Raw genomic sequence first — 13,211 nt, 5'->3', positions numbered from 1 at the left:
TTAGAGCGAGGGAGAGAGAGAGAGAGAGGGGGGGGGGGGGTGTATGTGCTAGCTTCTATTCTTATTGTAACTTTTAGAAATGTAGTTTAACAATATTCCACGACACAGGTAGGAATGACCTTTTTTATTTTCTTGAATCGACCGAAGGTCACTTGAGAGTATTTAAAAGCTGACGATATAGACGTATGACTACTAATACTAAGTTTCTTCTTGCATATTTGTCTCAAAAGGAAAGTCCCTTTTTGTTTCACGTCTTTATAAGATTTCACCAATAAATAATGCATAAATCAAATCGCCTCTTTCTCAATTGGAAATGTAGGAATTTCCTCTTTTATTCTTGAAGCACGAGTGTTACTAAAAAAGAGTTGATTTTTGTTTTGGTTTAACAAAATTGCGTGGGGAGAAATTGTTATATCTTGTTTTTGCACCTCCGCAAATTATTCACACTTTGGTTGAAAGTTGGAGTTTGACGAAAATCTGAGGTGATTCATTTTGGTGTTCAAGCCTTAATCAATGAATAACCCAAGGTCACTTATTGAGCGATAGCTCACCCTCTTCATGCTCTCCATCTCGATAAAGCGGATCGCATCCCGCTTCCTCCTAAGACGCCAGTGTTCTCATCACAAGTGATCTACGTCTTATCCCAAACGACCCATTAACACGTGTCTCAAGAAGAACACTTCTTCGATTGAAGAAAATTTGGGATAATATTGAAAGAAAGTGCAGATCTTGTGAAGACCTTTGGTTGCTGTAGAACATGAAGAGCGGAGCAAAGAAGCCAGGTTGATTCTTCCTTAAATTCCTGTTAGCCTATGCTGCTATACGTAACCGTACATGTTCTTCTGTTTGTCGGCTGATATTAAATCGGTATGAGTAGAAAACTTTGCTCAATGGTACACAAAGTCTGACCATAGAACATGCATTCTACCCTATGTAAGACCTTTTTTACCTTCCAACCTCACATATTCCCATGTTCTTTATAATACTGGATAAATTTGAACTCAACCCTTTCAGGGTGGTTAGAAAGTTGACAGTATCCCATGATGCATTTAGGTTGATATGACTACCCTATAAGTTTTTTTTAAAGATAGTAACCAGAGATACCGATCATGTATAAAATAAACATAAGACTGACTTTTACCTCAAAAGACTATTTTCAGGGGAAAAAATCAATTTGGAAAGATATAACAAAATTTTAGCATTGTTTGTGTTGAAAACATAAACAATATCTGCTAACCGGGGACGGCATTATAAAAAAATATGTTTTTATATGTACATTTGAGGGTAGTCGGTCAGTTTAAACATACTTATTTCATATATGAAAATGAGTAAACAATGTTAAGACCCAACACGCATGCATAATTGTGCAGATTAGGTTATTTTGATATGAAATAAAAATTTACACGAGTTAAAAAGGGGTGACCTCATTAAAACAAAATTATGGGCCAATTTAATATTTTTTACAGGTTAACATTTCCTCAGAGAGAAATGCCAGTTTATCTTTAATATCACTAAACATGATAATTAAAAAACAAAAACAATGTACAAACAATGAAAAAATGTTGAAGGAAAATGGGACCCCCGTTCCTTCCTAAAATTCAATGTTTTCTATAGATGCCACAAAGTTCCGCCTGTTAACTAAACTCTATCGTTCCCTTGGTGATAAAACCCATCAACTTGCGCAAAAATTAACATAGCTTAGTTCTCTCAGGCGAAAATACATCCCAAAAGTTGCAAGTTATTTCATTCTCCTTGAGGCCAAGGCAAAGATAATTTTATGGGACATACGGCACGCTTCACGATGCGGGCGTAAGTCGCAAGCTATAGGAGAAGCCACGGTACCAGACGTTAGCAACTGATACCCACGGAGAGCATGGTGGCACTCGCTTGTAATTGGCGCTCTCTCACTCTCAGGTAATATAATCCCCCGTGTAGTTTGTTTAAAAGAAGCAACGGGGAAAAGATACGGAGGTGGCGTTACAAGTTCCCGAATACGGAACAAATCAAGTCTTTGAGCTGGTATTCTTGACATAAATCCAATTACCATTTACAATGAGAGAAGTGTATTTTGAGTACGTGTAATGCGTGAAGTCAAGTTGATTTGCCGCCGAAAAGAGAAAGGAGGGTTGGAAGTGAAAAATGTAAGGAAGGCCCCTGGGCACCTCAACCAAGCTGTCGTCCTTATAACCTTTAAACATTAACATTAACTAGTGCTATTTCTCGTCACCGTCCTACTATCTAAATTTCAGGGGTAGTTATTCCTTTTTATCATGTTCATAAGGTCCGTAGAGACCGAAAGGGGGTTGGTGTTTAAATCCCAGCGCGGAGGTTTTGTTCAACATCTAGATGGTCCCGGGAGAAAGGGGGGTCGAAAGACAATAGGTTGGAATATAGTCACGGAGGCGAGACCGAACCTCGTAGTCTAAAACGCCCCGCAGCAACCCAACGAGTTACCCCTTCTCGCTTTGTACACTCCTTCACGTTACCCACGACACCTGGTATAATGAAACCTTCACAAAAATCACCATGTTAGAAAAGGAGAAAATGTCCTACCCCATAAAATCTCCCTTAGCTGGTCATGGCAGGTGACCAAGCGTGTAGATTGAAAAAAAAAGAAAAACAGACTAAAAAATACAAAACACATAGTTCATTCCTTTTCCCTCTGGTATATCGGCAATGCAATCATAGGGCTTGGTGAGCTAGCTATAATACACCCCTCAGGGCTAGAAATCGTGTAAAGCTTACTCACAAAGAACCTGTCATCTCGCACATTCGGATAATACAGCTCCCGTTTACAGTGACTCAATTCTTGCGATAAATCTTGTTGATACAAAATTTATCAAACAAAATATGAAACACGTGTTCCTATTTCAGTTTGAACGCCAAAAAGGCACGGACAAAAGGAGAAAATATTACTATGAGGCATAAGCCTTTTGTGCAATATTATAACATGTCATTCATTTTTAAGCCGTTGAACCCCCAAGGACACAAAAAGGACACAATTTTACCCACTTTTACGATTGGAGGAGTATAATTGCCTATATTATATTGATATTAATACCTAGACATAGATATGAATGTATTACTCTTTAATTTTATAGGCTTGAACAACACTTCTTCTTCTGATGTGAAGACATTCATATGAAATGATCCTTTGATAGCAGAGATTTTAACATGTAGTATTGTAATATGTTGTGTATAAATGGATTTAATGGGGTTTAGTATTGCAAGAAAATTTATAAAAAGGACCAGAGGAACTAAGGTATATCAATATTCATTGTAGTTCAAAATGAACAAGAAACTAACATGTAACCAGATATAATCGCAATTTTACCATGACCATGATGTACTTTTCATTGAATTCTTTCTTCTTCCCAATCAATTTCACCAATATTCACCAATTTCAACAATATTTATTACTGCCAAGAATTTCATGCTATGAGGAGACACAACACTTTTTATTTATTTATTTATTTATTTTATTTTTTTTTTGGGGGGGGGGTATTTTAGTTTTAGCTTCTCAAAGCGTACCGTCAATTTCATATTAATTTCTAACAGTTATCCAAGCCAAATCATTAGATTAAATCAATTCATTTATCTGTTTATTAGGGTTTATAATCATTGTTATGCTACATTTCAATTACCACCCCGATGAAAAGGTGATAAGGGAAAAACGTTAGTTCCTGATAAGGAACTTGTAATAATTATACATGTAATAATAATAATAATGATGATAATAATAATAATAGTAATAATAACAACTAATACCAAAGTCTGGATTAACACTTTGGCAAAGGACGCCAGACCAGGTTGGGATTCGAACACACGACCCTCTGTTTACAAGGTGAGAGTCAGAATCACTACACCACGGCTCCTCCACACAACTATATACGGGATAAATGGGAAAGTTGTTATTTACTATTCGTCACTATCTACCCATCAAGTTGCTAATTACAGACTGACTTACATTCTACGTCCGATTACTCTCGAATAAATAACATTATGTGTTTTTTTTTTGTCCTTTCAAATTATTTTATTTCAATAAACGTGGACAATTTATTTTCATCTAATGTACATTATTAACTAGTCAAGTTCTTACGATGTACATTATATTTGCCATTTCCTAGTCATGGCGTGTTTTCCTTAATATGCTAAGCAAGAAATGTACCCAAACTGTATTGCACTCAACCCAGGTGAGGTGAATGGGTACCCGGTAGGAAGAATTTCCTGGAATGGTTGAGTGCCTGTAAGTAACCGAGCTAACTAGCCGGGGTAATGATAATATCAGGGCTCGCAGGGAGAGCAGTGTTTTGTAACTGAAGAAGCTATACCCAGGATGAATATACCTATATCATTATAATTATTGTCATTATCATAATTGTTATAATTGTTTGTCTACGAATTAATCGTATTGATGTAGAATGATGAGAATCAGGTCATCTATTTTATTTTTATCAAGAGCAATGAATAACCCCATGAGTGAAAATAAGCAAAATAGTGTTTTTCACTGTTCAATAACGACTTATCGGATTATATAGATTTTTTTTGTTCAAGTTTCTGATTCGGAATTTGTCAACGTCCTGAAAAAAAGTTGTTCACATAGTCATTCTAACTGTCATTTATGATTGATGCTCTGTTAGCCATCATACTTCATTATCACTTTATAAACAAAATAAAATATTGAAATGTGCCCTAACAAAGAATCACGTTTCCTAGGCGACGGACTACATCTGTTTAGAGAGTAAAGAATCGCCAATACCAAACTTTATTTGCATGTTTGCTTTTATTCTGCATTGTTCGTGTTTGGCTCAGATCTTGACTAGGAAAGGGATAAACTTTTATTTCTTATATATTTTCCAAAGTTCTTATTCTATCTCTCCATCTCTTTCTTTTTCTCCTTCCCTCTTTGTCTCCATTTCTTTATCTTTCCCAACCTTCTTTTTGTCCTATTAATATTTGTTTATGTCACTCTCTTTCCCCCTCTCTCTGTCATTCGTTCTCTCTCCTCTCTTTTTTTTCTCTCTTATCATTTTAGGGATAAACTTTCATCGCTCGCATGCATTTGAGAAATACAATTATGTATGCGGTGATAATGATAACAATATCAGAAATAAATGAAAATCTGATGGATTTCCACATGAAAGAAAAAAAATAGGTTCGCCAATTATCCTGGCTTCGCTACACTTGATGTTTAAAAACAAACAATTTTACAGGAGGGAAACCGAAATCATGCTGTGAATTTTTATAATTAGAAATTTTATGTAATTCAACAGAACATATTTTGTCTAAAAAAAGAATATTGAAGAGAAAATGTGTTGTTGTAGGAGATGTATAATGTTTTCAGCTTTCAGACAGTGGATAACAATTTTCTGCAATTTCACAAGTGTTCCATGAATTCAAAAGGTCTTGCTTGATTTCATTACAGATTTGTACCCTAATTTTTAAATTGTGTATAGGTACATAGCATTTCTTATTTTACATAAGTTCCTAAACGAAGAGATTTTTTTAACAACTTCTTTTCATTGCTTCTCATTGAAATTCCATCTATCTCTTATAAAGTTTTTGAATAAGAAATTAATCACGATATACAGACGAATAGTAAATAATTGTACAAGGAAATATGCAGTAAAAATACAGCAGCTTTCGAAACTTGCCGGAATGTCTTGAATTAATTAGCATCCTGATCATATGCACTTATTGTACTTTTGTGGGTTCCAGCTAAAGAATATATCATCTTGTATTTGTATAGGCATAACTCTATCGTGATGGGACTCGAACCCCTAACATTCACCGTCCAACGTCCTATCGTTCTTCCGCAAAACTATAATGGTATTATCGTTAGAATGCACCTCATTTGCTATCCTTAATTTAAGATTTAGGTTTTTTTTCCACTACATTCTATGCCAACATTCTTTGGAATTTTTGTTTTTATTGGGTTTACAATGATATTTGTTTCAACTATTCGTCTACCATTATAATTAAATGAAATATTCTAAGTATAAATTGCGATTGAGCCCTATACTATAAAAGAATAAGAATGTCCAAATCTTATATTATACCTGGCCTGATTTAAAGTATAGTCAAAAGCAGTGGTTTAAATATGTATCACCAGATCTCTAACAGTATTTGATTTGTTGCAATGGCTTACAGATGGTGGTGGTGGGGGAGGGGGGGGGCTTGGGGAGAGTTCTTGCCCTCTCTCAATATAAAAAAATATGACCCCAAAAATAAAATTAAAAAAGAGGAAAGGGGAAAAAAGGAAAGAGAGAAAGGTGAAATAATGTAATAATTCTCTGAATATTATATCAAAATATTTCACAAAACTGGATTTTTGAAATAAAAATGTCGAAATATTTGCTCGCTCGCAAATTTTATTAATCAATCTTACGCGAAAAGCCATATAGCCTCCTAAAATTTCTGTTCTCATTACACCACTGAGTTGTTTGAAATCATTTTGTACTAAAATAACATATGGAATTTATAAGTAGAAAATGATATAGCTGGTTAAACCAAGAAACATACTACAGTATATTTTAGTATATTTTCTACTTTATAGTCCTACAAACGATAGCTTGATTAAAAAATGAAATGTTGCAAATAAGAAACACTGCGTCGAGAATAATTATAAGTTTATAACAAAAAGAAGAAATAGAAAAATTGTTAGAAACAAACGGAAACAAAGTAAGAGGTTATAGAGAGTTGAAGGGTCCTATATCATAAAAATATCAAAGTAGTCGATTGACCTCATGCCATACAAATTTAAATCGTGTTTGAATCTGCACAAGTCTTCAATATATTTCGTTTCTTAATTTAGCCGGTAAAATACAAGTACTCTATGTGGAAATTTTGAACCTGTGTGTGGTAACTATTCACCCTTTTAACAACAAAAAGGAGATAATTACATTGCCCTTGGTCCAATTCTCTCTTATGTTGTTGAAGGGTCCTTTGCAATGATTGCCCTTTACATGTTTTCCTATTGATATATTTGTTTTCCTTTTTTGCAAGGCATTGCCCAATGGGAATGAACTTTCATGACTAATCTTGGGGTAATAGGGAACAAAATCATGAACTCTAACAATATTCGTATTCGGCTCCATTCTCTATAATGTCAAATGTTGATGAAACATGAAAGTTAATCTCATGATAATGTTTTTAGAAATCATGTATATCAGACGTATTAAATAACAATCATCATCCGGTCGTAATTGGGTAATTAGAAATGATATTTATATCGTACATTTAATATCTTCGCTTGCCACAGATCGAATGTTGCTTTCTTTTCTATGTTGTTCAATCGTCGAATTTGCCATGCTATTCAAAAATTGATAGAAGGTGAATAATGCATAAATCAAGAAAGCAATAAATCGTTTTGTTCACCAATCTCCAATATCCATCTTATGCAGGTGTTACATGAAGCTTTCGTCAAACTTACGCATTACGGGGGCGTCGTGGTCTAGTGGCTACGACTCTCGTCTTTCAATATGAGGGACGTGAGTTCAATTCCCAACAATGGTGTGTTTTCTTTCAGCAAGAAATTTACCCACATTGCGCTGCACTCGACCCAGGTAAAGTGAATGGGTACCCGGTAGGAAGAAATTCCTCGAATGCTTGAGCGCCTAGTATGGCGACTCGGCTACTATCCAGCCGGGGTAATAATAATTATGATACCAATTGTAAAGCTTAGTACAGTAGCTGCGCTATATATATGGTCCATTTTATTATTATCATTATCATCAACTTCACGATCAACTGGAATAAAGTGCTTTAAAAGTAGTTTCTGAATCCGTTTAAATTCGTGTTAACCAACGGGAAACTCCATGCATTTTTTTATACGTCCGACCCCATTTTTCTCCAGTTTTACTTCACTTCATAAACTGACCAAGTCATGGTCCTTTGAGAACATTACAGACTGTCAAAAGAACAAAAAATCAGAGACAGAAAATTTTATGAAGGTCCCACATATAGGGGGTCGGAAGTACATATTTTATGTAATCTCCCCAAAATTAAGCTTAATTTATGTAAATGTTTGTAACCATTTTTATTTCCCATGTACATTTATAATGCAAGAATGAAGAAAACATTTTAGCGAACATTTATCTTTCATGATCTATAGTTGTACTAAAATGGTGCGTAACTAACAAACTACTTTATGAAAGAGCCTTTGTAGTCACTGAACTTTCTTATTAATCATTCTCTTGTCAAATCAAATCTATCAAAATAACAATTTAATGTCCATATTATTGATATAATACAGGTTGTAATATCTATTGTTGACATTGTTGATGGTAGGCTTGTCATTAGATAAAATAGAAATCAATCCACTTTATCAATCAAATAATCACTCAACCCTATTAGCTACAGGCGAGGCTTGTCATCATTATATCTACTTTATCAGAAATAAATGACTTTAATAATGATATTGCCTATATCTTTTACGTTATCAAAGATAATTTCCTTTTCGTACAAAATATGAACGAATCAAACAAGCATTTTAAGTACGGTGAAACATGCGTTTGTGATTAATGACCTAGCATTCGCATTCCGTATACAATTTCAAAACCATTCGCAAAATAGATTAAAGTAATATTTTTATTTTATTGAGTCATGCTTCCTCTATAATCAGCTGTCACAGAAATACAAAAAATGGGCTGATTTTAAGTGTGAATGAAAAAAAAATGTGCGGAAATTAAAATAGTTGCACGGGACGGATGGTCATGATGAATTAGTGGTGATTCGCTTCACGCCGGTCAAGGCTGGGTATTAATTAATCTCTTTGATACATGAACAGTCATACTGTATTAGGTCATGTTCAATTGAGACAGTAAACGGACTCGCATAACTGATTTACTGCAAACCTTGGATAAGCAGAGTGACTCGGACTGTAATCATTAGAGCTTGACCGTTCTGCTCGTTCTGGTTTTGGGGTAGGTAAGAAAGGTGAGGGATAGGTTAACAATTTGTGCGACATAAAGACTAAAAATAAAGGAAGGAAATAATAAAGGAGCTGGGGCAGAATGAGAACTGACCATGTGAAATAAGATGAGTGTGCGACATTGAAAGGAGAGAGAGTAAGGGTGGGGATGTGTGTGTGTGTGTGGTAGAGAGGAAGAGAGAGCAAGGGGGGGGGGTAAATAGGTGAGCACACCGATCTATGAATGGCCTTCATAACCCCTTGATTACCCAATAGCGTTGATATGTACGTTGCACAAGATTCTTAAATGCATTACGTAACTAGGCATTGCGTCACAAGGCATGTTCAATACTTTCAGATCTAAGGTAGATAACTTTGATCAATGATAACATGATCAATTACCTTAAAATCTGTTCAATTAGACTTCATGTGAAGCAACTACATGTAAAACGTCAACTAAAAAATTATCAACACCATCACCAAAACTATTATATATAATTTTACTTAAATATCAACAGTAACAACTAATCCTGTTTACACTAAAAAACAAGAACGATAACTACCGCCCTTCCTACTACTGCTACTACTTCGGCTTTTGAAGATTACAACAAAGACGCTGAAGTTTTTAATAACGATTACACTCTTTGTCCTCCCCCTCCAATACTACTATTACTACTATACTACTACTACTACTACTACTACTACTACTACTACTACTACTACTACTACTACTACTACTACTACTACTACTACTACTACTACTACTACTACTACTACTACTACTACTACTACTACTACTACTACTACTACTACTACTACTATTACTATTACTACTACGTATATACTGCTACAACTACTACCACTACCACTACCACTGCCACTGCCACTACTACTACTACTACTACTACTACGACTACTGTCAATGCTACCACTACTACTACTACTACTACTACTACTATTACTACTACTCCTACTCCTCCTCCTACTACTACTACTACAACTTAGATAACCTTTGCTACTAAACTGCTACTATATACTGCTACTCTACCTCTTCTACTACTGCTACTACTACTACTACTACTAGTAGTAGTAGTAGCAGTAGTCTACCACTTCTACTGCTTACAAAATAAATCACATTACAACTACTTCTACCGTATATCCCAACTACCATTGATGTACTGCCAATGCTAATGGTGATGCTGCTGTCAATGCTATTACCATGGCAACTACTTCAACTACTACTACTACTACTGCTACCACTACTACTACTACTACAACAACTACTGCTACTTCTTCTTCCCTTGCTTCTGCAACTACTGCCGTTGCTACAGGTATCACTGCTATTATTAATATTAATACTACATTTACTACTACTACTACTACTACTACTACTGCGACTACTACTACCGCTACTACTACTACTACTACTACTACTACTACTACTACAACAATTATTATTAATACTAAATTTACTACTACCTACTACTACTACTACTACTACTACTACTACTACTACTACTACTACTACTACTACTGCTACTGCTACTTCTTCCCTTGCTTCTGCAACTACTGCCGTTGCTACAGCTATCACTGCTATTATTAATATTAATACTACATTTACTACTACTACTACTACTACTACTACTACTACTACTACTACTACTGCGACTACTACTACCACTACTACAATTATTATTATTACTAAATTTACTACTACTACTTCTACTACTACTACTACTACTACTACTACTACTACTACTACTACTACTGCGACTACTACTACTACCACTACTACTACTACTACTACAATTATTATTAATACTAAATTTACTACTACTACTTCTACTTCTACTACTACTACTACTACTACTTCTACTACTACTACTATTATATTATACTACTAGTACTATTACTATATTTACTACTACTACTACTACAACAATTATTATTAATACTAAACTTACTACTACTACTACTACTACTTCGACTACTACTACAACTACTACCACTACTACTACTACTACTACTACTACTACTACTACTACTACTACTACTACTACTACTACTGCTACTTCTACTACTACTACTACTACTGCTACTACTTCTACTATTACTATTAATACTACATTTACTACTACTACTACTACTATTATTACTATATTTACTACTACTACTACTCCTCCTCCTACTACTACTACAACTTAAATTACTTTTGCTACTAAACTGCTACTATATACTGCTACTATACTCTACTACTACTACTACTACTAATACTACTACTACTTCTACTACTAGTAGTAGTCTACCACTTCTACTGCTTACAAAAAAAAACATATTACAACTACTTCTATATCCCAACTACCATTGATGTACTGCCAATGCTAATGGTGATGCTCCTGTTAATGCTATTACCATGGCAACTACTACTACTACAACTACTAATACTGCTACTTCTTCTTCCCTTACTTCTGCAACTACTGCCGTTGCTACAGTTATCACTGCTATTATTACTTCTGCTTTAGTGTTGGTTAATTTTGAATCCTCCTTTTTGCCTCCTTTGTCTGACATATCTTTGAAATAGTTAAGAAACGATTATTTTTTCGAGTTGTTATTACTTTTATTATGTTAATGTTGTCATTCATAAATTATATACTTTTATAAGGAAATTTCATTTACATTTATCATTATCCTGATTGTTACTATTACTTTAACAAGTAATGTCATCGATATTATAATACTTCTCTTTCACCCTTTATGTGGCTATGTTAAATGTTTTTGGACCCCACGGAATATATATATATATATATAAAAACTCTTTTAATTAGATCTTTTGTGAATATATATTGATATGTGTGTGTATAATGAAAAAAATGAAAATGAGAGAATAATAGATGCGAAGCTTCACTCGAGGTCCCTCAGAGCTGTCATATTATGTGAGTGGGTGTGTGTCTAGGTGATGGTAAGTATGTGTGTGTATATAATGATTGCATTTCAAATCTTGAAATATATATAAACAGTAAAGTTTGAAAGGTTGAGCCTATGAAAGATATGTTGACAGTTCAAAGAAGCGCTTCAAAATATCAACTTTTATTTGCAGAACGCTTACTTTTTTGTTTTATGGACCATTGTTACCATCACTACGATCATTGGTATTATAAATTCCATTTATATTTGATATAAACTTTTTGATAATTAAAATTATTTTGGGAAAAGTCTAAATAATCCTAATCTTCTGGCTCAAGTTGTGAGAGATAGGTTATTGCTACTGTGCAGTAACGGGTCTAGCGCCAGCAGCGTTTGGTTCTGTTATCATTTCATTTCCCATATTTCATATTTATGTATTCTTCTTCCTACGTAGTGATTATGTTTTTCTCAACAGAACAGTCCTCCTCAGTTTTACACACGTTTTCATGATTGTTTTATTTGTTGCATTATTGATAATTCCTGGGTACCTCTTTGAGTAACATGTGCTAGTCTCTCAATTGATCTCCAAAGAAGACATTTTAAAACTCCGTGCAAATCCAGGTTATGTTGGCTTACTTTTGCATTTGGGTGAAAGTGTCGTTACCACTCCGCTTTGCAATATTTGCATTGGATCTGCTTTCTTTTTATTTGATCTATAAAAATGATAATAATACGAATTGAAGTAAATCAGATGAAAAAATTGCATTCATTTTTGTTAGCATTCAAAATCTTAAATCACGTCAAACATATTTAGCACTTTTTGAAAAATTCTACCGTTGAAAATTGGATTACTTTAAAATTTGCATAGGAAAAAGGATAATATTATGATTTAAAACCTATTTCTAATTTTACATTACGGAAATAGAAAGATGCAAGAATAAGATCAAGAAAGAGAAAGAGAAAGAGAGAGAGAGAGAGAGAGAGGGGGATGGGGAGGGGGGGGGGGGGGGGAGGGGGGTGATGGAGAAGAGTAATAATATCATGGGCAGCCTGTAGAGTAGAGCTATATTTGAATTAAAATGAAACATTATTATTATTGTTCTTATTATTATCATTATTATTATTATTTTTATCATCATTTTTATCATTATATACTACTACTATCTTTATTTTAAGAGTAAAAGAGAAAGAACATGACAATGATAGATTTGATAGAACGAATGAAAGAGGTGGAAGAAAAGAAAATTTGTTAAGAAACATGAGAGAGGAGGAATTGAGAAACTGATTAGTATGTCGTTTGCAACATTAACTAAATTTGTATCGGACATAAGCCCTCTACGTTTGAGTTAGAATGCTTGTTCTTGGACGGAGGCGCCAACATTAGTCTCCAATCGAA

This window comes from Lytechinus variegatus, chromosome 3 (genome assembly GCF_018143015.1).
Source record: "Lytechinus variegatus isolate NC3 chromosome 3, Lvar_3.0, whole genome shotgun sequence".
Lineage (NCBI taxonomy): Eukaryota > Metazoa > Echinodermata > Echinoidea > Temnopleuroida > Toxopneustidae > Lytechinus > Lytechinus variegatus.
This window is presented reverse-complemented; position numbering follows the sequence as displayed.